General features: G+C 37.4%; 1 pseudogene; it reads left to right on the forward strand.

Moving 5' to 3' along the window:
• The first annotated feature begins 4053 nt into the window (after positions 1-4053).
• The window catches only part of LOC138815560 (zinc finger protein 658B-like), a 33243-nt pseudogene continuing 12031 nt past the window's right edge, over positions 4054-25265 (forward strand).

The following is a 25265-nucleotide window of genomic DNA, read 5'->3' on the forward strand; positions in this document are numbered from 1 at the left end:
TCTATTTTTTCTGGTAAGATTTACTAAGGGTCTGTCAATTTTAGTAATTTTTTCAAATAACCATCTCTGTTTTGTTAATTCTTCTCATAGAGTGATTTTGGGCTCTAATTCATTTAATTCTGATTAAATTTTAATTCTTTGTTTCCATCTACTCTTTGGGGGCTTAGCTTGTTGCTCTTTTTCAAGGAGCTTTAATTGCCTCATTAAATTGGTTTAAGATCTCTCCAATTTGTTAACGTAGGAACTCAGAGCTAGAAACTTGCCTCTGAGTACTGCTATTCTGTTTCCCAGAGGAGCTGAGAGTTTGTGTGTTGATTTTTGTTAACTATCATGAACATTTGAATTTTCTTTTGAATCTCTTCCATGACCCATAGGTGGTTCAACAGTGCATTGTTCACCCTTCATGTGTGGAAGGACTTCCTTTGGTGGCTTTTGGTGTTGAATTCTAATTTTATTCCCTGTAGTCTGAAAGAATGCAGAGCATAATTTCAATGTTTCTGAAATTAGACAAATTTTCTTTGTGGCCTAGAATGTGGTCTATTTCGCAGAAAGTTCCATGTGCTGTTGAGAAGAAGGTGTAATCTGATGCTGTGGGGTAAAATATTTGGTAAATGTTGTCTATTTGATTTATGCAGATGTTAAGATGCGGTTTTTGTGTTGAGTTTTTGCTGGGTTGATCTATCTAGCGGGGTCGTGGTGTGTTAAAGTCCACAACAATAATTGTTTTTTGGATCTATGTGTCATTTAAGGAAAAGTAGTGTTTCTTGGATAAATTTAGGTGCTCTGTTATATGATGAGTAGATATTTAGAATCGTAATATCCTCCTGAAGGAGAGATCTATTAATTAGTATGTAGTGACTTTTTTGTCTTTTCTCATTGATTTTAATTTGAAGTCTATTTCATCTGGTATGAGAATTGCAATTCCCTCATGTTTATAGGGGCTGTTTGCTTGGTAGATTTTATTCCAGCCTTTCACTTTCAGAATATGTTTATTTTTATGGACAAGGTCTGTCTCTTGAAGACAGCAGATAGACGGTTCTTGATTTTTGATCCAACTGGAAAATCTATGTCATTTAATTAGCGAGTTAAGTCCATTAATAATTTGGGGGTGGGGAGCTGTGCCTTGTCTATTCTTGTTGTTTTTACATAGTTTTCTGTTTGCGGACTGCTTCATTGGCTATAACCTGTTCTTGTTTGTTTTCTTTGTGTTGAATGTCTTTGAGGATTTTTTGTAGAACTGGTTTTGTAGCAAAATATTGCTTCAGATTTTCCTTGCTCTGGAAGGATTTTATTGTCCTTCTGCTGTGCATGAGAGCTTACTTATGTAGATTATTCTTGGTTGGTAGTTATTTGTCTTAGGGCATGGCATACCACTTTCCAGGCCATCTTTGCATTTATGGTGTCTGCTGAGAAGTCTGAGGTAATTCTGATTGGGTTACCTTTATATGTGATTATTCTCTTCTCACTGGTATCTGTAAGAATTCTTTCCTTAGTTGGTATATATTTGGTATAGATTATCATATGGTAGTGGGATGACCTGTTCTTGTCTGGTCTAGTTGGGGTTCTAAAAACTTCTATCTAGATGGGACTGTCCTATCATATATTTGGGAAGTTCTCTGCTAGGATTCTGCTGAGTATATTTCCTAGTCCATTGGCTTCCTTCTCTGGGCCCACTTGTATACCTAATAATCTCTAATTAGGCTTTCTGAGTGTATCCTCTATTTACTGCAGTGTTCTGTCATGATTCTTGGTTTTGTTATGAATATCTGTGCCTTCTTTCTCTATGGAATCTAAACGCTTTGGCCTCCAAGAATCTTTCTTCTGCCTCCTCCATTCAGCTTTCAAGGTTTTTTACTTTACTGTTTATCTCCTTCTTGCTGGTCTTACTTAATGGTGGCCAGCTCTTATTAAGGTTTTCTTTTAATTCTTGAATAGATTGCCTTACCTCCTGGAGTTGGCTTGCAGACTTCTCTTTCCACTCCTTTATCAGGGTTTCTATCTTTTCGTTAGAATCTTTTTCCCTCTGCTGGAGTTCCTTTATCCTTTCATTTGTGGATGCTATGAAGTAATCTATTAGCATCTGGTCGACCTCATCATGTTCTCTTATAGCCCTATGAAGGGTGTTCAATTTTTCATTCAGCATATTTATTAGTCATGCTTTTTGGGGGGGGTCTGATAGTGGGGCCTGAAATCTGGGCCTCGGCAATATCCCTCAGCTCTACAGCTAAAGGCTAATGCTCTACCACATGTGCCACAGCACCACTTCCAGCTTTTTTTTCTTTTTGCTTTTGTGGTGCTGAGGAATCAATCCCAGGGCCTCATGCATGCAAGGCAAGCACCCTAGCACTGAGCCACCAACCCAGCCGAACCAGCCATGTTTTTAAACTACCTTGAGCATTATCCTCTAGGTTGTTCTGGGACTGCTCTGTAGCTTGTTGATTTGAAGGTGGTGTAGGGGTTAGTTGATTGGACATATTTCTTGTGTTTCTGCAGTTAGGTCTACCCATTTGGAGACAAGAACCACACTGTTAGACAAGAGAACAGTCTTTTAGGATTGGAGCCAACTAGGTGTCTTGTAGATGTATAGATCTGAGGGTATCAGAGTTATGTGTGGGGTTTTTTCTATTTAGTTCTCTTTTTCTTTGGTTGGAGAGGTATGTTGTGGCTCAGAGGATGAGACTATGTACAATTGTAACTTTTGAGACAATCTGGGTTGGGCTGTTAAATAGTCTGCCCCTTAGAGTTAACAAGATGGGTCCCTTGTACTCAAAATAATCAAATAGAACCAATTTTATGGCCAAAAAAGAACCAATTGTAAATTGAATCAGATATAAACAGGGATCTATGGACTGGAGAACATGGAGAAGAGGAGGGCTAGGATTGGAGACATATAAAGTTAAGTTCAGAAGAGAAATTGAGTATAATGATAGTTGTGGGGTAAAAACAGCTTAGAGGAGATGTATTTGTAGTAGTTGGAGAATAGAGACCTTGTTTCCGAGCGTAAGGAACAAAATAATTCAAAGAAAGGCTATGTAGAGAATAGCTTAGGGATCTAGATGAAGATAAGGAAAGAATTATATATAAGTATATTTGGGAGAGTTGCTAACATTAGAAAAAGTTTTATTCAGATATTATTGTGAAGTCACTTAATCTAAGATAACTCCTGTAATTATTGTTTGCACACATAGAAGGAGGCCTTACTTTTTGTATAGAACTAGACAGGGTAGCTCTGATGCAGTAGTAATATAATGTGGAAGGAAATAAAAAGGGGAGAGTGAGAGGAAAAAATACAAATTAAGAAATTGGAACGTGGAAGAAAACACAAAATACTAATGAAAAATCTAAGATGTAAGTGAAATTGCAAATCCTAAAATACAATACATAAAAGTAATACATAGAAATAAAACAAACAGCAAATGATAAAATATAAAAACAAACACACAAAACAAAATCAAAGAAAAAATCCTAAAGAGTGGGTTTTTCGGGTTGTTTGTGGGAGCTTGAGTCTCTGCATAGTCCTCAAAGCTGATTCCTGATAGAACCTTGTATGCCTTACAAAAGTCCACTTTCCTTGTGGCTTGATTGTGAACAGATGGCCTTTTGATGAGGGAGTGTGCCTACTGGTGGCAGGGAGTTTGGGGGTTTCAGGGTTGTAGACTGCTATCGCAAGCCTGGAACTGTGTTCCCAGGCTTTCCCAGTTAGCCATGGGAGGCTTGGGAATGAAGCTTATGTCCATGTTGGGCTCTGATGTCATCCCTCTATTATGGAATGGGGCTTGGGTCAGAGGCCTTTGGGATCCCACAGAGAATTGCCACCTCCAGGGATTGGACCCAATTGGGTAACTCACAAGGTCTGTAGCTGGTAGTGCACTCGACCTATGCTATGGCTATGCTATGGCTGCCAGGATGGAGTTGGGTGTGGGTGTTTGCAGGTCCTGGTTGGGGGGTGGCATCTGCTGCAGCTTAAGGATATCCTCTGCAGCATGGTGAGTCCTGCCACAAGAAGGATTGGGTGGGTCTTGGTTTGGTGGGCTGGTGTGGGCAGCGGGGGCCATGCTGGTTGCAGCAGAGGCAGTGGGAAGCCTTGTGGCTGGCTGCATGCAGCTGGGAAATCCTGGCATGGCACACCAAGCCCTGTGGTGCAGGAGCACCTCAAGGGTAGGTTCACTATATCTCTTTTTGCTTTCCTTATTTGCCTACTAGGATCATCCTCATGTAGCAGGAAAAGTCAACATATTTAGGGTTTGATTGGAGTGAATCTCTTCAGGTTTAGTGTGGCTGTGCCCCTAGATCTTCTTTTGGTCAGAGACACATAGTGGGACTACCTGTGAGAGTGCTGCTTTCCTCCTGGAGCCCCTTTTTAACTAACTGTATTTCAAGATTTTTAGGATTTCAGAATTCCTTTGGTTGTTTGCATTATTTATTCTCAAATTTATTAGACTAACTCATTTAAACTTAGGAGGAGAATGATTCTGTGCTGAAGCCTGCTTCCTAGAGTTGCTTATAAGTAAAGACACCTAGGATATTTTGCATCTCCCTGTATAGAGTAGACTAGATTGGGTTGACATTTCTATGATTTCCATGCAAAAGCTATACTGTACAATGTGAAGTGTGGAATCAAGTGATTGGTGGACATTGGTTTAGGTTTTTCATTCTTTTCTTTCAATACTCTATCATGTATATGGCTCTATTATTCTTGGTGCATTGTATTACAAATAGTTGATATACAGCATGATGAGGATTATACATAAATCAAATGAGAGGAAAATTTGTCTTAACAATGTAAGTTTTTGAATAGTTGAAAAGGGGAAAGGGTTGGGTCAGAATTAAATTAGCAGGTTATCAACATTCAAAACTCAATATCCAAAGGAATGAAAACAGAAGAAATTTATGTGGTGTTTAATATATTCAGACTTTCTTGTTTGTCATGTTTGATATAACGTGATAGTAATAGATCTACAATGAGTAAAAGTCAGTTTTGTTGCACTTCTACAGGTGTTACATCACCAACCCTTGAGAATGCTAACCTGAGGCTCATAACAGAAAAAAACAGATATTAAAATCCTTAATGATGCTGACTAAAATAAATAAAATTCACAGCCCTTTCTTAAGAGGGAATGGTATGTTGACTATGTTTAGCAGCCAAATACATTTTTATAGGCAGATGACTATCAGGAAAGTAGAGATTGAAGACAGACTCAATACATGGATTCAATTAAATGATGAAAACAAGGAGCTATGTAAATACCTGGTGCCAGATGGAAATCAGTTCTACAGACAACAGACTTCAGCATTGAAGAAGAGGTTGTGACATTTCAGAAAGTGTGCCAGCAGGCATTCTCAGGTGGACATAGTTAGAACCCTATTCCCACTGGTGAAAATCCCTTACATAGGTGTTTCCTGTAAGAACTGAGGAATTTTAGAACCACTTTTCATCTATCTGAGGGAAAGAAAAGAGTCCAAAGAGGTGAAAAGTATGACCCCTTTGTAGGTGGGCATGTATTGAGAGCAGTTGCTTTCTCTGGTTTGGAAAATCTGTTAGGAGCAGGGGAATTGTGTCTCCTGAAGTATCTTGATGTCTCAGATATGTGAAGGATTCTAGCTACCACCAAAGGCAGAGGTAAACTACAATGAATTTGCTACGTTTAGGTGGTCACTAGGACCCAGATGTGATGTAAGGAACAAGACTGTTATTCATATAGTTAATGCAACTGAGTTCCATCCACTTGTAGGATCTCAATTAAGTTAGAATGTAGAGATATTAGAGAGGCTGTTGCATTAAGAATGTAATAAATTTACAACTTTGGTGGAGGGGAGGATTGAGTGGGGGAGGATGGGAAGGGTTGGGAAAGGAAAACAAAGGAGGAAGCTACAATGTTTGATAAGAAATGTATTCATTATCTTGCCCATGTAATTGTAACCCCTCTGTACAGTATTTTCACAATAAAAATAAATAAAAATTAAAAAAAAAACACACATCGTAAATATGCTTACATGGTCTTGCTTGAGTTTTTAGCCCCTTCCTGTAAAATTGATTTAAGTCATAGTATGATTAGAATTTTTCAATTACAAAAAAAGAGGCATGCATATATTTTTGGTAAAGAAGAAATGCATTTGGGGGGCTGGAATTGAAAAAAAAAGAAAAAAGTAATTGGCAGAACAATGTAGCGTCCTGTTTTAAATTCCTCTTGCAGGAGTGTATTAAGGAAAGTATCTTCCTCAGTGCAATCAAGTCCCAGTTGGAGCAAATGGGATAGCAGTTGATAAGGACAGCAGCAATATGAGACTTGTCAAGATGATGACAAGCTTACCAAAATCAATGAGCACTGGCAACGTATCCTCCATGTCATTGGAACGAGGTTAGAAACGCCTGAAAATTGTTTTCTACTCCCATGGTTCTACCCAGAGCTAAGAAACTAAGCATGTTCTTCCTCTACCGTCATCTAGCAGTTTCATAAAATTGAAGATTCACATTTGATGATTAGAAAGGAAAATTGGAAATAGTACACTCAGCATTAAAAGTGATGTATTATTAGTAAAAAATGCTATGCTTTGGGTTAGTTTTTTTTCTCTAGTACTGAGGATCAAACCAGGAACCTCTGGTAGGGAAATGTTGCACTTGTGTTGCTTTGAGACTCAATCTTCCTATGTTACCCAGAATGGCTTTCATCTCCTGAGCTTGAATGATCCTTGCAGCCTTACAGGTTGCTGGACTATAGGTGTACCACTGTACCTGTATAGATTAGGTTTACACATATATTTTGAGAGAACTTGTCATGAAGAATTTAGGAATTCTCTGTCAAAGCTGCATTATAAGTAAAGGAACTCTATTGTCCCAATGATGCCTGACTATTCCTGACTGTGTTGCAAATGCCAGAGCTCATGGCACAAGCCTGCTTTCTAGAAGAGGCCCCTGACTGCTCCCACATGCAGGACCTGAGATAATAGACTTATTCCAAAGTCTAATGGGTAACATCTGGGCAGATAAGTTTGAGGTAACTGAGTTACTGAGAGGAACTCCTAGAATTATAGAAGAGGTAGGAATTCAAACCAAGTACGGCATGCAAAACAGATGGAAAGCCATCAAGCTTCACATTGACCTACCCTTCACTTCAATCTTGCACACCCACCCACATTCCCCCGGATCTCCCCAAACCACTATGTCTTTGAACAGCAATGGTAGTGATGTACCATGATGTAAGACCGCTCCTCCCACCCCACACAGGATGCTTTTCACTACCTAGCTGAAAAAATTATTAAAGAAATGATCATACTGACACCCCAAGTTCAAGCCACACAAACAACAACGAAAAGAAAAGAAAAAAAATTTAAAAAGGGAAAATTTTGGAAATAGCCAAAAACTCCTGAATGTTTCAGAGATGGGATTTGGGCATTTCTGGGAAATGTTTAGATTTTTTATAAATCTAAATTGGTGCAAGGATTATGCAGTATATCTACCACGCAATTCTACTACTTTATTGCTGTGTATACATTAGAGCATGGAAAACGATTCAACAATCCGTTTAGTGGCTGCAAATATCTTTTTATAGTGACCAGAGGGCCATGACAAAATGTAAAGAACAGACAAAATTTACATTCAACAAAAACTATCTGTTAAAAATAAACACACAAGAGTCTCATAACCTCAATTATATTAATAGAACTAAAAATTAAAAAGCCAACTTATCTCATGCTTCCAATACATTTCCATTTTTTGAGTGGTCTAACAATGTTTCAGGAGGCACACAATGCTTTTCATGAAAAAAAAGCTCACCTATGTTCCCACATTTGGGAGAAAAAGGTCCCCATGCATCTTTGCAGTCCTGGGAACTAGGGTCTAGCACTTGTGGAAGCCCACCTCCTCCAGGGAGGCACAGTGCATTGTGGAAATTTTAGTCTGTATTGCAGCACAGATCCTTTGAAAGTGCATAGTTTGTTTTTTGTTTTTCTTTTTTTCTTTTTAAAAAGCAGGGCAACGATCCTTCTGCACATGTGCCTCCCCACCCCATGTGGGTATTTTCAGCCTGTAAATTCCAGTTCCTTTCTCGTTGCCTTGCTGCTGGAAGTTTTCTCTTCAGTGGAGCTTGGGAGGTGTAACATGAAGGGATCTCAGACTGCAGAACCAATGTCAGGTAGAAATTGCAAGCTGGATGCAGAACCCAAGAAGGAGTCTGTCCTCCACATATTCCTCCAGTATGGGGCTGATGATTTGTTCAGGGTTCAAGAGTTTGTGCTGCCAAAGCACTTGTGCCTCCAGGTGCCAGAAACTGGCTCACAAAGCTCTGACAGCAAGATGGGTAGTTCTCTCGAATAAGGAAAACAAGGAACTGTGCATTTCTATTTCCATGACTATGAAACACTGCTCTTAACCCATGTGACTTTATTAAACTTTGCCCAGGAGGAAGATGAGCATGGTAACATTTTTAGTGAAATTGTGAAATGTGGGCCTGTTTTGACTCCATTTATATGGCATTTGTATTTTGGGTTTCTGTGTTGTTTATGTCGAGGTGTCTCTGTTCTGTGCCTCCCATGTTAGATTTCTTAGCCCTCCTGCCATTAGTTCACACGTGTTTGTACAAGACCTTCTTTGTAGGAACAGGTCTACATGAGATATTACAGTAGTGTGTGATAGTCCTGTTTTTTTCCTCTTTCTGTTAAGCAATGAAGCGTAGCAATGTTTGAAGGAGGATACCTTGTCAACTTTGACAAGCCCTACAGAGCAGAGGCAGAAAGGCAAAGGAAGGACAAAATGTTTTCAACTTTCTTGCCTTAAGCAAAAATTGAATCTACTTCCTAGAGCACAAGGCTCAGGTGTACTCTTTCCTCTAACACTCCCAATCACTAGCTGCTGTTGGAAATTTAACACTAACTAGTAGGAGGGGAAATGAACTTGCCTGAGGAATCAGACAGAACCTAGTTCTCAGAAGGGACATGGGGTTGTGGTTTGTGGAGGAGAGGAATAATTGTCACAACTGAAAGTATCTATCTCTGTTCTTACTAGTTTATTCAGCCTGTTCACACTATCAATTCTTGTACATGATCTCTCAAATGTCTCACCTGTGGATATACTGATAGTAGCCTTAAAGCGTTGTTTTTTTACCTGCAGTTGAGAAAGTGTTGGTCACAGATTGTTACAGAAGGAAACTTGAGGTACTTTGTTTTGCTCAAAGTTGTATGTTTTGTAGATGGAAGGTGTAACAAAATATTAGCTAGTGTTCTCCATTTTGTGTCAATCTGCTCAAAGAAGTATTATTTCACTTAAGAATTTCTTAATGGGAATTGAAGTCAATGAAGCTTGAACATTCCTTTAAAATATCTTAGTGAAACATATTGATCCCTTTTATCCTTTGCACTTCCTATGGATTTTCCTAGATTAAAATGTTACTAGCATGGATATTCCCCAGTTTATTTGTTCTTAACCAGTTACCACTTCTCCACTAGAATATTGAGCCTATTTTACATCACTTAAAATGAGAGATTGTTGAAATAGGTATTCCAAAACAATTGTTCAGTAGAATTTAAATACACTACAATGCACTTTTTTGTGCGCTAATCCTGGTTCCTGGGCTCAAGCACTGGACACTGACCCTGAGCTTCTTTTTTCCAGCCTAATGTTCTACCATTTGAGCGACATCTCCACCTCCAGGTATTTTTAGTAGTTTATTGGAGATCAGAGTCACTTAGATTTTCCTGCCCCAGCTGGTTTCAATCTGTGGTGCTCAGAAATCAAACTTCTGAGTAGCTAACATTAAAATCATAAGCCAACTCAGCCCAATTACAATAAACTCTTTTAAATACACATTATATTTCTAATAAAATAATATGAAAAAAACACTTTAAATTTTAAGGAGTGTAGTCCAAATCTGAAAACAAAAAGAAAATATCCCATCCTGAAATCTACAACACTCCTGGTCTTGAGTATTTGAATATGGATAATTAGTGTATAAAAATTACTTTGTGCTGGGCACCGGTGGCTCACACCTGTAATCCTAGCTACTCAGGAGGCTGAGATCTGAGGATCACGGTTCAAAGCCAGCCCAGGGAGAAAATTCCGTGAGACTCTTATCTCCAATAAAACCACTAGAAAACTGGAAGTGGTGCTGTGGCTGAAGTGGTAGAGCGCTCGTCTTGAGCTGAAGAGCACAGGGACAGCGCCCAGTGTTCAAGCCCCACGACTGATCCAAAAAATAAAATTTCTTTGTAAGTTTTTAGAGAAAACATTCTTGTGAAGTGGAAAAACTCAATATGAATTTGCAGATGTTGCTTTTAAATGATTCCTATTGTGTTTCTTAGCAGAAAGGACCTAAGTGAAGTTTATAGAGTAGATTTTCATTTTTCATGCATATCACTATGAAGTTCATTTTATTTTATATAAAGAGTATCCATTCCATGCAGTTGTTTTAAAAAAAAACCTGTGTGGATGGATAGTAGCATTTCCTGTTTAATAAGCCAACCAACAAATACAAGGAAAAGTATATAGATATGTAATTTTTAAATTTTTATTGGTCTGCATTTTGGCGTGTCATCAGCTTGGAATTTTATGTTAGTATTATTGGTATAACTTAAGATTTTAATCTTCTGGTTCTTTGGCTGTGGTTGTTGGTTGGGACAGTGTAAATCCTATGAGTAGTATTTCATGTTACATCTTCATTAAGTCCTTTATCTTCATCAGGATGGCCAAAATTCTTCATATGATTGTTTAGGAAGTAAGCATTAGGGACTTCTCACACCTCTATTTACATAATCTTTACTGATTATGTGAAGCAGGTTAAAAGGCAAATTTCAAGTCATTGCACAAGGGTACTCTGAGTATTTGGATACAGGGAAGTATTTCATTTGAAAACCACTACTGAAATATTATGCAAGTAAAATGTATTGTATTAATTTTCCTGTATAATTACGGGTGAAAAAGTATTGAGTTATAACCTATATGCTCTCCATGAAATTTAAATATGTAAATGAATAAGATAGAGTACAAAAGCTCAATGGAGTCCTAGAATCCATTTTAACGAATAGAAAATTAATTCATACAACTCTAAGTATTAATAACTAGTGTTATTGAAGGTGTGGATTTTTGTTTCAATTATTCAATTATTTTTAGGAACCTTAGTTTTAATGAATTTTGTGTGTGTATTAACCTAGAAATGAATTGCTTTTATACTGTCTGTTTATCAACTAATGGACTGTGGAGTCAACTTCAGGTGAGTATTTCATACTCTACTTGAGATATAAAAGATTCTTGTCCCATAAGAAGGCTTTTGTGTTTTTTCACTCCATGTATGTTTTGAGCAGGAAAATCTGGAGCATAATCACACAGGTTCTTTCCTGACTATGTCAGTTGCCTTTTCTCTAAGACAGGCTTCCAGAATCTTCTGTTCATTATCAACAACAAGAAAGAATGAGAGGATCTGTGGTGAGTTGATTTTTATTTCTCATTTTCCAAATTCCATTTTAGCAAGCTTATGGTGTCTATGATTTAAAAACAGAAAAAGTGATTCTGCTTTAGGAACATGTTTCTAAATCAGATAAAGATGATTTTTAGAGTTCGATTTTCGAGAAAACAACTTGTACAACTTATTGTTGCAATGGGTCCACCTGTATCCCTAGGTAAACGTTTGTTTTTACCCTTTCCCTCCGCAAATTATACCAACATCAAAGACAGTGAAAGCAGGGGTTATACCATGGGGGGAAGGACATACAAAGCAACATAGAAATCATCTTATAAATATGTTAGAAACAATTGCATGAAAGAAAAAAAAAGCATTTGAATACTTATCTTGGGGTTCACAATGTACTCATTATCTTGCCCATGTAATTGCATCTCCTCTGTACGGTATTGTCACATTCTTTTTTTAAAGGATGGTTTTTAGAATGAGTAGATTATAACATGTTACAGTCTGTCTAAATTGAGGGAAGACTTGCTTCCAGTATTTCTGATGTGAGAATAAGTAGTTACACTTGTTATGTGATTCAGTGACATTGAGAAGGTCACTTGTCATGGAAAATGAACATTTGCCAGCAACTTGTCAGAGATCACCTCTTTATGAGTAATGTTGGATTATGTTGCAGAGTTTTACCAGTGTTTATGAAATAGTGTGCTCTCACACACAGCTTCAACTGTTATAGATGACTGAGTAACTATATGTAATTAAATTACTCTCCATACATACTTCTTGGCCTGCTTCCTGGTCCCTGACTACATAAAACTTGATAATAGTTAATGATATAGGATATGGTGTTCCTGGAAAGCCCTCTGTATTTTCTCTAGTTGTCCTCACGAGATTTTTTTCTCTATTTTTCTCTCTTTCTGAGAGAAGTAAAAATTTAAAAAAAAGATAGCATAAGCAAAAACTAATAATGAAAAATACAAATAGCGATAATATGTAAGGATATGAACATCAGACCAAAATATATGACCACAGATACAGACCATTGATAATAACTGACATATCATACAATTTGATAATAAAAGTTTTATGGTGAAAAGCAAAGTATGCGAATCCATCTTTAAAGGGCCATGCAATTATAATATCTTTAATCTACAAATTTGTAGAACTCAATATGAGAAATAAAAATACATGATAAATACAAGAAAATTTAAAAATATATTTGTAATATTTTATGAGTGAAATAAACACAGGGGAAATTACAATGGATCTCAAAGAAATGTATTCTACCATTGTGATTTATAGAATATTAAATGTAGCCATTTTCTTACTACATATTGGAAATGAAAACAAATGCATTGGGGTTGGGAATATGGCTAAGTGGTAGAGTATTTGCCTACCATACATGAAGCCCTAAGTTCAGTTCCTCAGAAAAATTAGGAAATGGCATTTGGGCTTAAGTGGTAGAGTGGTAGCCTTGACCAAATCAAGATCAGGAAAGGTACCCAGGACTGGCCCCCAGTTCAAGCCCCAGGAATAGCAAAAAAGGTTTAAATATGTATAGTGTATTCACATGAATATCTTCTGGAGGGTGGGGGAAAGCCAGAGAACTTGAAGGAAATAGGGTAAAAAAGTGGATCTTAGGAGGTCAGTAGGCATTGATGAAAGTAAGCTATACAAGTCATGATTCACGATGGAAGTGTGGTGGAGATAAGTGTCTCACAGCTTTCTTGCCAGGGCTGGCTTTGTACCATGATCTTCAGATCTCAGATTACTGAGTAGCTAGAATTACAGGCGTGAACCACTGCTGCCCAGAAATGATTTGTTTTTAGTAGATATGTGAATATTTATTGGACTTTCAATGCTATTTAGATGTAAGATTCCAGTCTGTGTGAAGTGTCATTTGTTTCTAAGGAAAGCTTCAGGTGGATTATATACATTCCAAGGCAATTTAATTCTCATTCTTCAAGAATTCAAATCAGCAGTTTGACAAAAGTTCCAAACTATGTTCCCTAAAAGGAGACTGTTTCCACAAAATTGAGATGATTATCATGGGTGGATATACAATCTAGAAAATGCACACACACACACACACACACACACACACACACACACACACACACATATATATAAATACATATGTATTTATATCTGTATATATAAAATTATACACATATATACATATATAAATACAAATGTATTTATAAATTATAAATTTATAATTATAATTTATATTATAATATAATATATATTTATTATATAAATATATATTATAATTTATAATATAAATTTATAATTTATAAATACATTTGTATTTATATATGTATATATAAAATTATATATTTATATAAATACATGTGTATTTATATATGTTGTGTGTGTGTGTGTGCAGTGGTTCACGCCTGTAATCCAGGCTCCTTAGGAGTCTGAAATCTGAGGTTTTCATTTTGAAGACAGTAATGCTACTAAAGACTCCATGAGACACGTATCTCAAATTAAGCACTCATAAACTGGAAGTGTAGCTAGACTCAAACTAATAGAATCTTAGCCTGGAGAAAAAGAACTGAGTTCAAGCCACACAACCTGCAAAGTTTAAACCAATGCTGGGGGAAAGTCAACCATGGAGCCAGTGAGAAATAAGAAAGAAGATTTGGAGCAACTTGATAAACAGAATATCTGAGATCTTACAGCTATTTTGACACAGAATGAACAATAGGTCTCCACTCTTTCTTATTAACAGGGCACTGTGTTCCTAAACCTCAATTGATTGTCAAGCTGGAGGAAGATGATGAGCCATATATGGGAGAAGCCTCAGACTAGAATTTCACAGGTCTAATAACAACAGGTGCTGGAGGAGATGCGGACAGAAGGGAATATTACTGCATTCTTCGTGGGAGTGTAAACCTGTTCAACCACTTTGGAAAGCAGTATGGAGGTTCCTCAAATGATTCCACATAACACTCCCCTATGGCCCAGCAAACCCACTTTTGGACATTTACCCAAATGATCACAAACAAGACCACACTAAAGCTACCAGCACAAGTATATTTACCATAGCTTAGATATGGGACCAACCCAGATGCCCCTCAGTAGAAAAATGGATAAGAAAATGTGGTATCTATACACAATGGAATTCTACGCCTTTATCAGAAAGAATGATATTGCCACATTTGTTAGGAAATGGAAAGACTTGGAAAAAAATTATATTAAGTGAAGTAAGGCAGGCCCAAAGAAACATAGGCCCCATGGTTTCTATTTTTGCAATAACTAGTATATGTCTGAGTCAAGGAGAAAAGGTCAGATAAGTTGAAGTTAGGGGAATCAACCCAAGATAAGTATTCATTTTTTTTTCTTTCATGCAATTGTTTCTAACATATTTATAAGATTTTTTTTGTTCCTTTGTATGTCCCTCCCCCATGGTATAACCCCTGCCTGCACTGTATTTTTATGTTGATATAATTTGTGGAGGGAAAGGGAAAAAACACATCGTTTAAATAGGGATATAGGTGGACCCATTGCAAAAATGAGATGTACAAGTCGTTATGTCTAAAAACGAACTTTTCAACTTTGGGGTTGGGGGAAAGAACGGGGGGGGGGAGGTTAGGGAAGGGGAGCCGGTGGGGAGATGGGAAGGGATGGGAACGGGAAACAAAGGAGGAGGCAACAATGCTTGATAAGAAATGTACTCATTATCTTGCCCATGAATTGTAGCACCTCTGTACAGTATTTTCACAATAAAAAAAAATAATTTCACAGGTGAGTTAAAGCATCTTGCATAGTGATCTTGGATCCAGAACTGAGTTGGTAAATTCATCTTGCTCTGTACTGACCAATAATATTCCTAATTCCCCCGAGTCCCATGTGTTGCAGAGAACTTGGTGATTCTTTGTGTTGGATTTGTGAATCAAAAATGCATGCAGATACATACTGAACTGTGTGTGGCCATAAAGTTAAATTTAGCAATTCTTTCTCTGTGTGCAAATTGTTCTGACAAAAAAAGAAAATTAGAAATGTCAAAGATGAGATTTCATTTTCTTTGAAACTAGGACAAGGCAGATATAGGATATGAGTAGGCCAAGACTGCTATCCTCTGATAAGGATAAGGTGTGGAGAGGCCGGGATACAGAATCAAAGTTTTAGTCTAGAGAGAATGATTAACTAGGTGGTGAGCTGGAGAATCTTTGGGCTTCCATAGGTTTGAGGGGCAGGAATAAATTTTGATGAAACATTGTCTAAAAAGGAGAGAAACAAATTTTAAAATTACTAAGATACTTAAAATAATTCATTGTGGTAAGTTAGAACTGAAGAGATGGTGTATAAAACCTTACCCTCAGGTGAATGGCAAAAGGCTTGTGTAAAAAAAAGGTACAATCTCCAAAATTAGAAAATACCCTTCTCCTAATGTTTGAGAAGTAGAGTAGTTGGGAAGGTGGCTCAGTGGTAGAGCGCTTGCCTTGCATGCATGAGGCCCTGGGTTCGATTCCTCAGCACCACATAAGCAGAAAAAAAAAAGCCAAAAGTGGTGCTATGGCTCAAGTGGTAGCGCGCTAGCCTTGAGCTGAAGAGCTAAGGAACAGCGCCCAGGCCCAGAGTTCAGGACCCACAACCGGAACCCTCCCGCGCGAAAAACAAAAAGCAATTATAACCCTAAAAAAACAAAACAGTATTTCAGAAAAAAACAAAAATACTAAATACGACAGTATGTAGCCTAACATGCTATCACTAAATAGTTTAGAAATTTGTGTAAATAATTCCTCTGATATGAAAAAGATGAGAAAACTGAAACAGAAAAAGCATTTTCCATCATAAAATATTAGTATTGGTTTCTTAATCAATACATTATGGAGAACAAAATGTATCTCTCTATAAATCAAAACCTATTTGAATATCTTAAAATCTCTAACAGTATGGGAAATATGTCTTTACCTTTACATTAAGGATTTGATTTATGTTTTTGTCTTTTTTTCATGACTCATTTTAGATGTTCAAGAAATGGAGGATTTGATTAAAACGTACCAGGAAGGTTCAGATCAATGTGTGTGTGTGAAGTGGCTGTCATGGATAGTAACAGAGTGGAGCAAAGAGTGGGATTACTAACAACTTCTAACTTGGCCTCAAAACAGAAGCCAGAGCTGAATAGGAATGACGAGAACTCCTTAAGGGTGAGGACTGTAGAGTTCATTCAACATCAGAACATTTTCCCCTATTGCGAGTCTGGTGAGATGCCTGCTGCATATACGCCTGTTCTGTCACCTATAGATAAACAATCCCTTAGATATTTGGAGCCTTTTAGTCAAAATTATGAGGGTCCAAATAAGCGTCAGTATTTTGAATATGGAGTAGGGAAGATTTTAAACTCAGAGACCATGTTCTTTCCACATAATTAGGTTTGTGTCAGAGATCCTGCTTATAACCATAATGAATATAGAGAAGAATATGTTAAGTCTTCACTCCTTGCCCAAGAAATTTGTCAGGGAGGGAGGAAAACACCTGAGAGCACTATATGCGGAAAAACATTCCACTTAAGGTCTACAGAAACTATGAATCAGAAAAGACACACAGGAAAGAATCCTCATACATGTAGTGAATTGAGCGTTCAATCAGTAAGGATTTACACCTTACAAAACCTCAGAGGAAATATCCAGAGGAGCCTGATGAGTTTAACCAATGTGCAAAATATATCTCTAAGAAGTCAGAACTGACTTGCCAACCTAAAACACCACAAGAAGAGAAACTCTATGAATATGAAGAATGTAGGAAAATTTCCACTCTGAAGTTAGGACCCAGAAAGCACCAGAGAACTGACACAGAACAGAAACCTTATGAATATAATGAATATGGAAAGTATTTCAGATGTAAGTCAAAGCTTAGTGTCCATCAGAGAACCCACACAGGAGAGAAACTTTATGAATGTAAAAAATGTAGAAAGTATTACAGATAGAAGTTACAACTTACTGCCCATCAGAGAACACACACAGGAGAGAAACCTTATGAATGTAACAAATTTGGAAAGTATATCAGACGTAAGTTACACCTTACTGTCCATCAGAGAATACACACAGGAGAAAAACCTTATGAACATAACAAATGTGGAAAGTGTTTTCCTCAGAGGACACACCTTTGTCATCATCAGAGAACACACACAGGAGAGAAAACTTAAAAATGTAATGTGTGTGCAAAGACTTTTACCCAGAAATCAGACCTTACTATTCATCAGAGTACACACACAGGAGAGAAACCTTATGAATGTACCAAATGTGGAAAGTATTTTCTATGTAAGTCACACCTTACTGTCCATCAGAGAACACACACAGGAGAGAAACCATATGAATGTAACAAGTGTGGCAAGTCCTTCATATGGAGTTCACAGATCAGCAGGCATAAAAGAATACACAAAGATGAGAAAACTTAGGAATTTGGTAAATACGGAAAATCTTTCACCTGGAAGAAAAATCAGCTTGTATCAGAGAACCCAAACAGGATATAAGACTTGTGATTATAGCAAATGTGCAGTCTTTCACATAGAAGGAATACCTCAGTGTTCAACCTTGAATGCACACAGAGAAAAATCTTATGAATAAAATATGTGGAATTTTTTTCAAGAAGAAATCATACTTAAATTTTCATCAGCAAACACACAGGAGAGAAACTTTATGAATGTAACAGTATCAAAAAAGTCCTTCAGTAGGAAGTCATGCATGAATGAGTGTTTATAGAGCTCACACAAGAATGAAAACTTATGGATAATATCAATGTAGAAAATCTTACTTTGAAGTCATACCTCAGTGTTCATCAGAGAAATGACTCTCATAGGAGAAAAGAAACTATCAAATATAAGAAATATGCATTGACTTTTACTGTGAAGTCAGTCCTCAGTGCATCCAAAAATATAAACAGGAGATAAAAAGTGAATATAATAAATGTAGACAACTATTTATTCAGAAGTCATGTCTCTACAGTTTCAGAGACCTGGCAACATGACAGAGTGTCTAGTGAAAATTAGAGGATGTCTTTCAAGCAGAAATCACCCTTCAGTCAGCATTGGAACACTCACAGAAAATGAAACCCAATGTAGGAAAACCTTTGACAGAAACCTCTGGGATTTATACAGCAACCCTTTATTGCAGAATTAAACTAGGTGTAATGGAAAACCACCCACTGAGCCAATATTTCTCATCCTTTCATTGTATTGTGTAGGGATGATGTACTTTCACCTTCAAAGATTGGACAAAAGTGATAGGTATAAATTACTTCCAGGCTTGACAAATAATTAAGATAGTGAAGTTGTTGATTTGTGTCTTTTATATTAAGGAATGGCTGTTGGGGGAAATTTAATAAACTCTTCTCAGAAATAAGAGCTCTGGACCTTTGATATTTGACTGAGATCATCAAAAGTGGTTTGGTAGTGATAGATGGGGAAAGACTATCATGCTTGAAGCCAAGGACATGAGAGCACTGACTTCTCTACTGCTCCCCCAAAAGTCTTCCATTATATGTGTGGTCCATACATTATAACATTATTACTATTCCATTTCAGTTTTTGAATGGAATATCTGTTGGAAGATAACACTCCTGATTGATTACATAATGTGTACAGGATTAAAATCTCTCTCATCATCTTTCATCCCCATGTTCATGAAACATTCAGAAAATATGAAAGAGCACGTATTTGGGAATACATTTTCTTTTTGTGTGGGTAGATGTCTTATAGCTTGAACTCAAAGCCTAGCCACTCTGTTAAGTACTTTTACTCAAGTACCACTTGAATCACAGCTCCATTTCTATTTTCTTCGGTGGGGAAATGAAAACATGATTCATAAGCATTTGGCTTTGTATGAGTAACCCAAAAATGACTTTAGTACTTTCTTTTTATATTTAATTAATTATTGATGATGCGTCAATTGTGACTGATTCACTTTTAGTCCATTATGATGTTGTTCTGAGTGAGTTATAATTAAAACACTAGTGTGGATAATGTGGAGAGCCTGTGTTTTCTCACTGTTATGGAGGCTGAAAGTGAATTTCTCACTAATATTGCTTTTTCCAGTTCCATGAAGATGGGTGTAAAAAAATCACAATTAAGTTATGGTTTTGCTAAATTTAATTGTGTAGCAATTTTAAAAAGCTAGACTTTCAAAAAATGAGGAACAAGAACTTGGAGAATACTTACAGAGATAAGCAAAAACAGGAATCTGCTAGATATTTTGCAGGGTAAAATACAGGTAAAAATGATCCTTGTGGCTGTCTAATGCATACATAGGTACATAGACTATGTTTAAACTTTAAGCCAAGAGGTAAAGGCTGTTGCCCAGTGTTTCAATGAAGCATTTAAAAGCAAATTAAACTTACTTTAAAAAAGGAATTAAAAATGGCCTACCCTTTGTGAAAAATTTGGTAAGTTGTGGGTAGTGGCAGGGCTCCCAGACAAAGAAAAGTTTAAAAGGGAAAATTATCCTAAAGTTTATTTCAAAGTAGAAAAGATAAATTAGGATAACCAAATTATTGTTCAACCTAGTTTGCCATGATAGGATTTTTGTAATAGTTTCCAAAAGGCCCACAGTAAAGGACATAGGACAAGTTTGTCACATGGAATTTTGGCCCTTAATAAGTTCAAGGTAAGACCATGCTTATAAATCCACTTCCAATGACCATCTTTCAGCTTTTAGTTGGAGTAAATATGCCCACAAGTAAAGATTCATTAATCTGAACACTGGTGTCAAGCTAGGCTGGGCAGAGAAAGGTCCCTGTGAGATTGTCATCTTTAATCTGCTAGCAGAGTGTTCAAAAGCCGAGTTGGTTTGGAGTTCAAAGTGGCAAAGTACTAGCCTTGATCTGGAGATTTGAGGGACAATGCTCAAACCCTGAGTTCAAGTCCACCAACCGACCAAGGAAACTGTCAAAGATGCATTTATTCCAGCATAGACAAAGGCATTCCTGGAACCCTGAAAATGTTGGAATATGCAGAGGCAGTAAGCCACTGCTCATTGGATGGCAGAGATGGTATCAGATCCTGAAGTCACTTGTGCTTGTCTCTTCAAAGCTTGAACAGAGTACAGAGGTCATGGGAAGAGAGTTTGTAGGCATGCTTAATGCCCATGTCTGGCTAACTCAGCATGGACTTCCCAGTCATCTATGATAGTGTTTAGTGAAAGCTAAAGATGTAAAATATGAGGGATAATTTAAATCCCAACCCACCTGTATCAGCTCAAAGTCCCAATTGGCAGTGAGTTTTGAGCTGGCCCATCCACATTAATTCATCTGCTAAGGAAAGAAAGTTGTGTGGACTTGAGATTAGGTCCCCATTTAGATCTAACTGCCTACAGAGGCAGACATTGCTGCAACCATTACAGATCAGGCTCCTCATCCAACCAGAAAAAATTTTTACAAACCAAAATGTTAAAAAAGATATGATGCTAGAGCCTAAAAAAGTGTCTGTACATCTGTTAAAGGTTAAATGTTGTATATAAGTGACTTTAAACAGGCTGCCCAGATGCAAGGGGTGGTACTTAGAATGCCAATCAGATGGAGTTTATAAACATCTACTGGGATTTACTACAAAACCCTGGCAAATAATTGTTAGTCAATTGTTTACAAGTTATAGGTAACCTCAATCTCGTTGATTTCCTTGTTGCTTTTATTGGAAATAAAAAGGGCTTTTGTGACAAAGATTCCTTTTGCCACAGTTCAAAGCTATCCTAAACACAAAGAATCTCTCTAAAACTCAATTTCCCAGCTAATCAGCCATGTGCCAGTCTGGAGGCATGGCTCAAAAGAATCTCACCTCCAAGCAACTCTCTTAGGTGGTAGAGTACTAGCCTTGCAGAAGTGCTCAGGGAGAGTGCCCAGACCTTGAGTTCAAACCAGACAATGCCAAGTAGGAGAAGCTCTCCGAGCAACAGACTCTAAGACACCCCCTTCCACTACCCCCGCCCTGCACCATCTAGGACAAAATTAGTCCTGACAATGGAAAACCATGGAGAGCAATAAGAGGAGATGACATCCTAAATGGAGTCACTTTATGCTTGCCTTTTCAAAATTAATCAGAACTGGAAGAACAAGAGAAACAGTTGCTTGCCCACCTAAATGTCCATACCTGCCTATCTTCTATCTGGACAGAAAGTTCCAGTCTTGTTTTTGTTACTTGCTATTTGTATTTATAGTAGCCTCTGACTGGTATTCTCAACTAGTGCATTTTCTTCTCCCTTACCTAGTTGTCCTAAAGACACTAGACACCCCCTTTCTCCCTACTTCCCTTAGTAGGGGCTTATGCTTCAAATATTACTTTTCTGGCCCATGGCTAATGTGTGTTATCCTATGCCATTCATGTTAACTGACCTTGGTACCTTGTCATCTTTTTGCCTGATCTATCCAAAAGTCTCCTTTAACAGGTTAACAGTCCCAACCCAGGACACCACCTGGGAGCAAGTCATGGCTATCCTAATACTACAGGCAACTGGAGACATCATTTACATTGCCCTGCTGGACCCTAATATCCCCAGCTCCAGTGACTCCTTCACCTCCCCAGCAGGAAGTAGCCAAAAGAACCCATGACACCTGTTGACTCTGGTACCTTTAAATATCTCTGCAACCTCCTCTGGCTACTGTAATCCTAAAGTGGAAAAAGTCTTACCTCCCACCTCCAGGATGACAGGAGCCAGGTACCATGGTATGTCTCCTCTGGTAATCAAACCTTCCTGGCTTATTTCTCTCTTGGCTGATAACAGCAATTTTTGTCTGAACAGCAACTTTGCTTTTTATTAAATGTGTCTTGATATTTTAAATTAAAAATATGCATATATATTTTTGTAGATCGTGGGGCATGAACTCTGGGCCTGGGTGTTGTCCTTCAGCTGTTCATCTCAAGGCTCATGCTCTACTATTTGTTCCACAGTACTGCTTCTGGCTTTTTCTGTTCATGTGATGCTGAGTCAAACCCATGGCCTCATGCATGCAAGACAAGCACTCTACCAATGAACCACATTCCAAGCCCTAGAAAGATGTTTTAAAAAGTGGTTTTATCTCAGAACTTAAATAAAAAAAAGTAATTTAATGGAATTTTCTTGCACATTTAAACAACAGTAAAATATTGCAGAATTTTTTAAAAGATGAGGAATATATATCAAGTAACATTGAGCAGTCTCATGTGTAAAAGTAGCATTCAGAAACTCTGTATGAAGATAGCTCCATACCAATAGCTCCTTTTTCCCATTTCTCAGGAATTTAGACAGAAACTTGATCATGTCCCAACTGTTCAAAATTGTGAAACTCTTGACTCTGAGTGACACTTGGAGTAGAAGGCAAGGTTTTGCTCATCATATCATCATGGTGCGAGGTCATCCTAGATTGTGCACATTGAACACCTGGCACCATACACACTGCCATAGGCCATATTGTTTCAAAAAATAAAACCCACAATCACACGTTACTATAATGCTGCATATGAAATCATTTTAACATGACAAAAAATGAGCAGCAAGCAAAATGTACTTTAATTTTGAAATTTTCAGGGAGAATTACGGATATTCGTCACATGGAATAACAATAAAATTGAATGTGAAGAAGCCCAATGGGGCTGCAGAGGGGCTGGAGCCTGTGAGCTGTGAGATCCAGGGACAAAATCTCAGCCTCACCGCTGCTTCTGCCATCGTCCAGAGACCAATGACCCCCTGTCTTTCCTCCACCACCTATTCAGGACACAGGACATGCAGTCATGGATAGAAATGAGATGGTGCCATAGGGCCAAAGTGGCCAAGCAAGCTGAGCAATATGGTGATATGGCAGCCTGCATCAAGTCTGGAAAGGAGCAAGAAGCTGAATTACCTAATGAGGAAAGGAATCTTCTCTCAGCTGCTTATTGGAACCCATAGGTCATCTTGGAGTGTAGTTTCAAGTATTGAGCAAAAGACAGAAAGTTCTGAGAAAAAGCAGCAAATCGTGTGAGAACACAGGAAGAATTGAGAACAAGCTAAGAGATATCTGCAATGATATACTATCTCTTTTGGAAAAGTTCTTGACCCCTAGTGCTCCACAAGCAAAGAGAAAAGTTTTCTATTTGAAAATAAAGAAAAACTTCTATCACATCATGGCTGAGGTTGCTGCTGGTAATGACATGAATTGTGAATCAGGCACACCAAGCATACCAAGAAGTTTTTTAAGTCAGCAAAAAGGAAATGCAACCAATGCATCCTATCAGATTGTGTCTGGCCCCTAAATTCTCAGTGTTCAATTATGAGATTCTGAACTCCACAGAGGAAGTTTCTTTTCTTGAAAAGACAGCTTTTGATGAAATCATTGCTGAACTTTATACTTTATGTGGGTTATGTTACTTCTATTTTAATTTCTGTATTTCCCATGTGTTTTCTGTTAGTTTGTTTCTTATTAGAAGAGTAAAGCCCGTTAACATTTAGTGAGTTATCCGTTTTCATCATGAGATGGCCAGTATGATGATGTGGAATTTTTAAACAAGGTATAAATGTTTGGCATGTGCTTTGGTTCATGGTGACTTCACAAGAGCCAGTGTTGAAACTGATTCCATGTCTAAGCGAAGAAATCTTCCTACATATTGATTTGTCCTGGTGGAGATTAAGAGGGAAATTGGTTCCAGTCAAGGTGTGGTTATTGTGGGTATTATAAAGTTTTGGAGCACTTGTAGGGCTGTGGCTCAAATATTCCATGGCTATTCCAAGGTGCAATCATGTATTTCTGTGGAAGAATCTATTTCAGTGAGCACACATTTGACTACAGCACCAGAAGTGTTCTTTCAGACAAAGTTGTAACCCAATTAAGGGCAGAAATGGTTCACATTCCATTATTTGTGAAATTACCTGCTGTTTGCTCAAATTATTTTTGCTACACGTTTTATTTGTATTTCAATGTTTTAGACAACCTAAGAACTGATGTAAAAGTAAAGGTGTAGTAAAAATGAACTGCTTGGTATTGACAATTCATGTATATTCAGCAAAGCCATAAACAAAGAAACCCTATGTTTAGGAAATGAAAAGACTTGGAAAAAATTATGTTAAGTTATTATATTAAAAATTATATTAAGCCCAAAGAAACTTAGGTCCCATCGTTTCCCTTATTTGCAATAACTAGTATATGTCTGAGTCAAGCAGAAAAGGTCAGATAAGTTGATGTTAGGGAAATGAACCCTAAGATATGTATTCAAATGTTTTTTTTTCTTTCAGATGATTGTTTCTAACACATTTAAAAGATCATTTCTTTGTTGCTTTGTATGTCCCTACCCCATAGTATATCCCCTGCTTTCACTGTATTTGAGGTTGGTATAATTTGTAGAGGGGAAGGGAAAAAAAATTGTTTAAATAGGGATACAGGTGGATACATTGCAACAATGAGAGGTTATGTGGAAGATGTTATGTGGAAAAATGAACTTTACAACTTTGGTGGGAGGGAGCAGGATTGGGTTGGGGGGCTGGGAGGAGGATGGGAAGGAATAGGAAGGGGAAACAAAAGAGGAGGCTACAATGCTTGATAAGAAATGTACTCATTATCTTGCCCATGTAATTGAACCCCTCTGTACAGTATTTTCACAATAAAAAAACTCTATGTATTTAACTTGTTTTTAGATTCTTTTTCCTTCTGTGATTTTTTTCTTTTTTGCTATGTGCCTCAAACACATGTGTTGCAAAATAAAAAAACTAGTTAACAGGGAAATAAGATGATGGCCTGCTTTGTTTAATATCTTTTGAAATTTTCATGAACAATCCAAGCATAATTGTAAAGAACACATGTATTAAGTTCATTTGAGTGGAATAAAACATTTTTGAATGGACTTTTCAACTACTTTCTCTATTATTTTTCATGTAAATCATTTTTTTGAGTTTGAATCTCCTCTAAGAAAATTGTACATTATTAGAA

This window comes from Dipodomys merriami, unplaced genomic scaffold (genome assembly GCF_024711535.1).
Source record: "Dipodomys merriami isolate MVZ:Mamm:240054 unplaced genomic scaffold, mDipMer1.0.p SCAF_65, whole genome shotgun sequence".
NCBI classification, from domain to species: Eukaryota; Metazoa; Chordata; class Mammalia; order Rodentia; family Heteromyidae; genus Dipodomys; species Dipodomys merriami.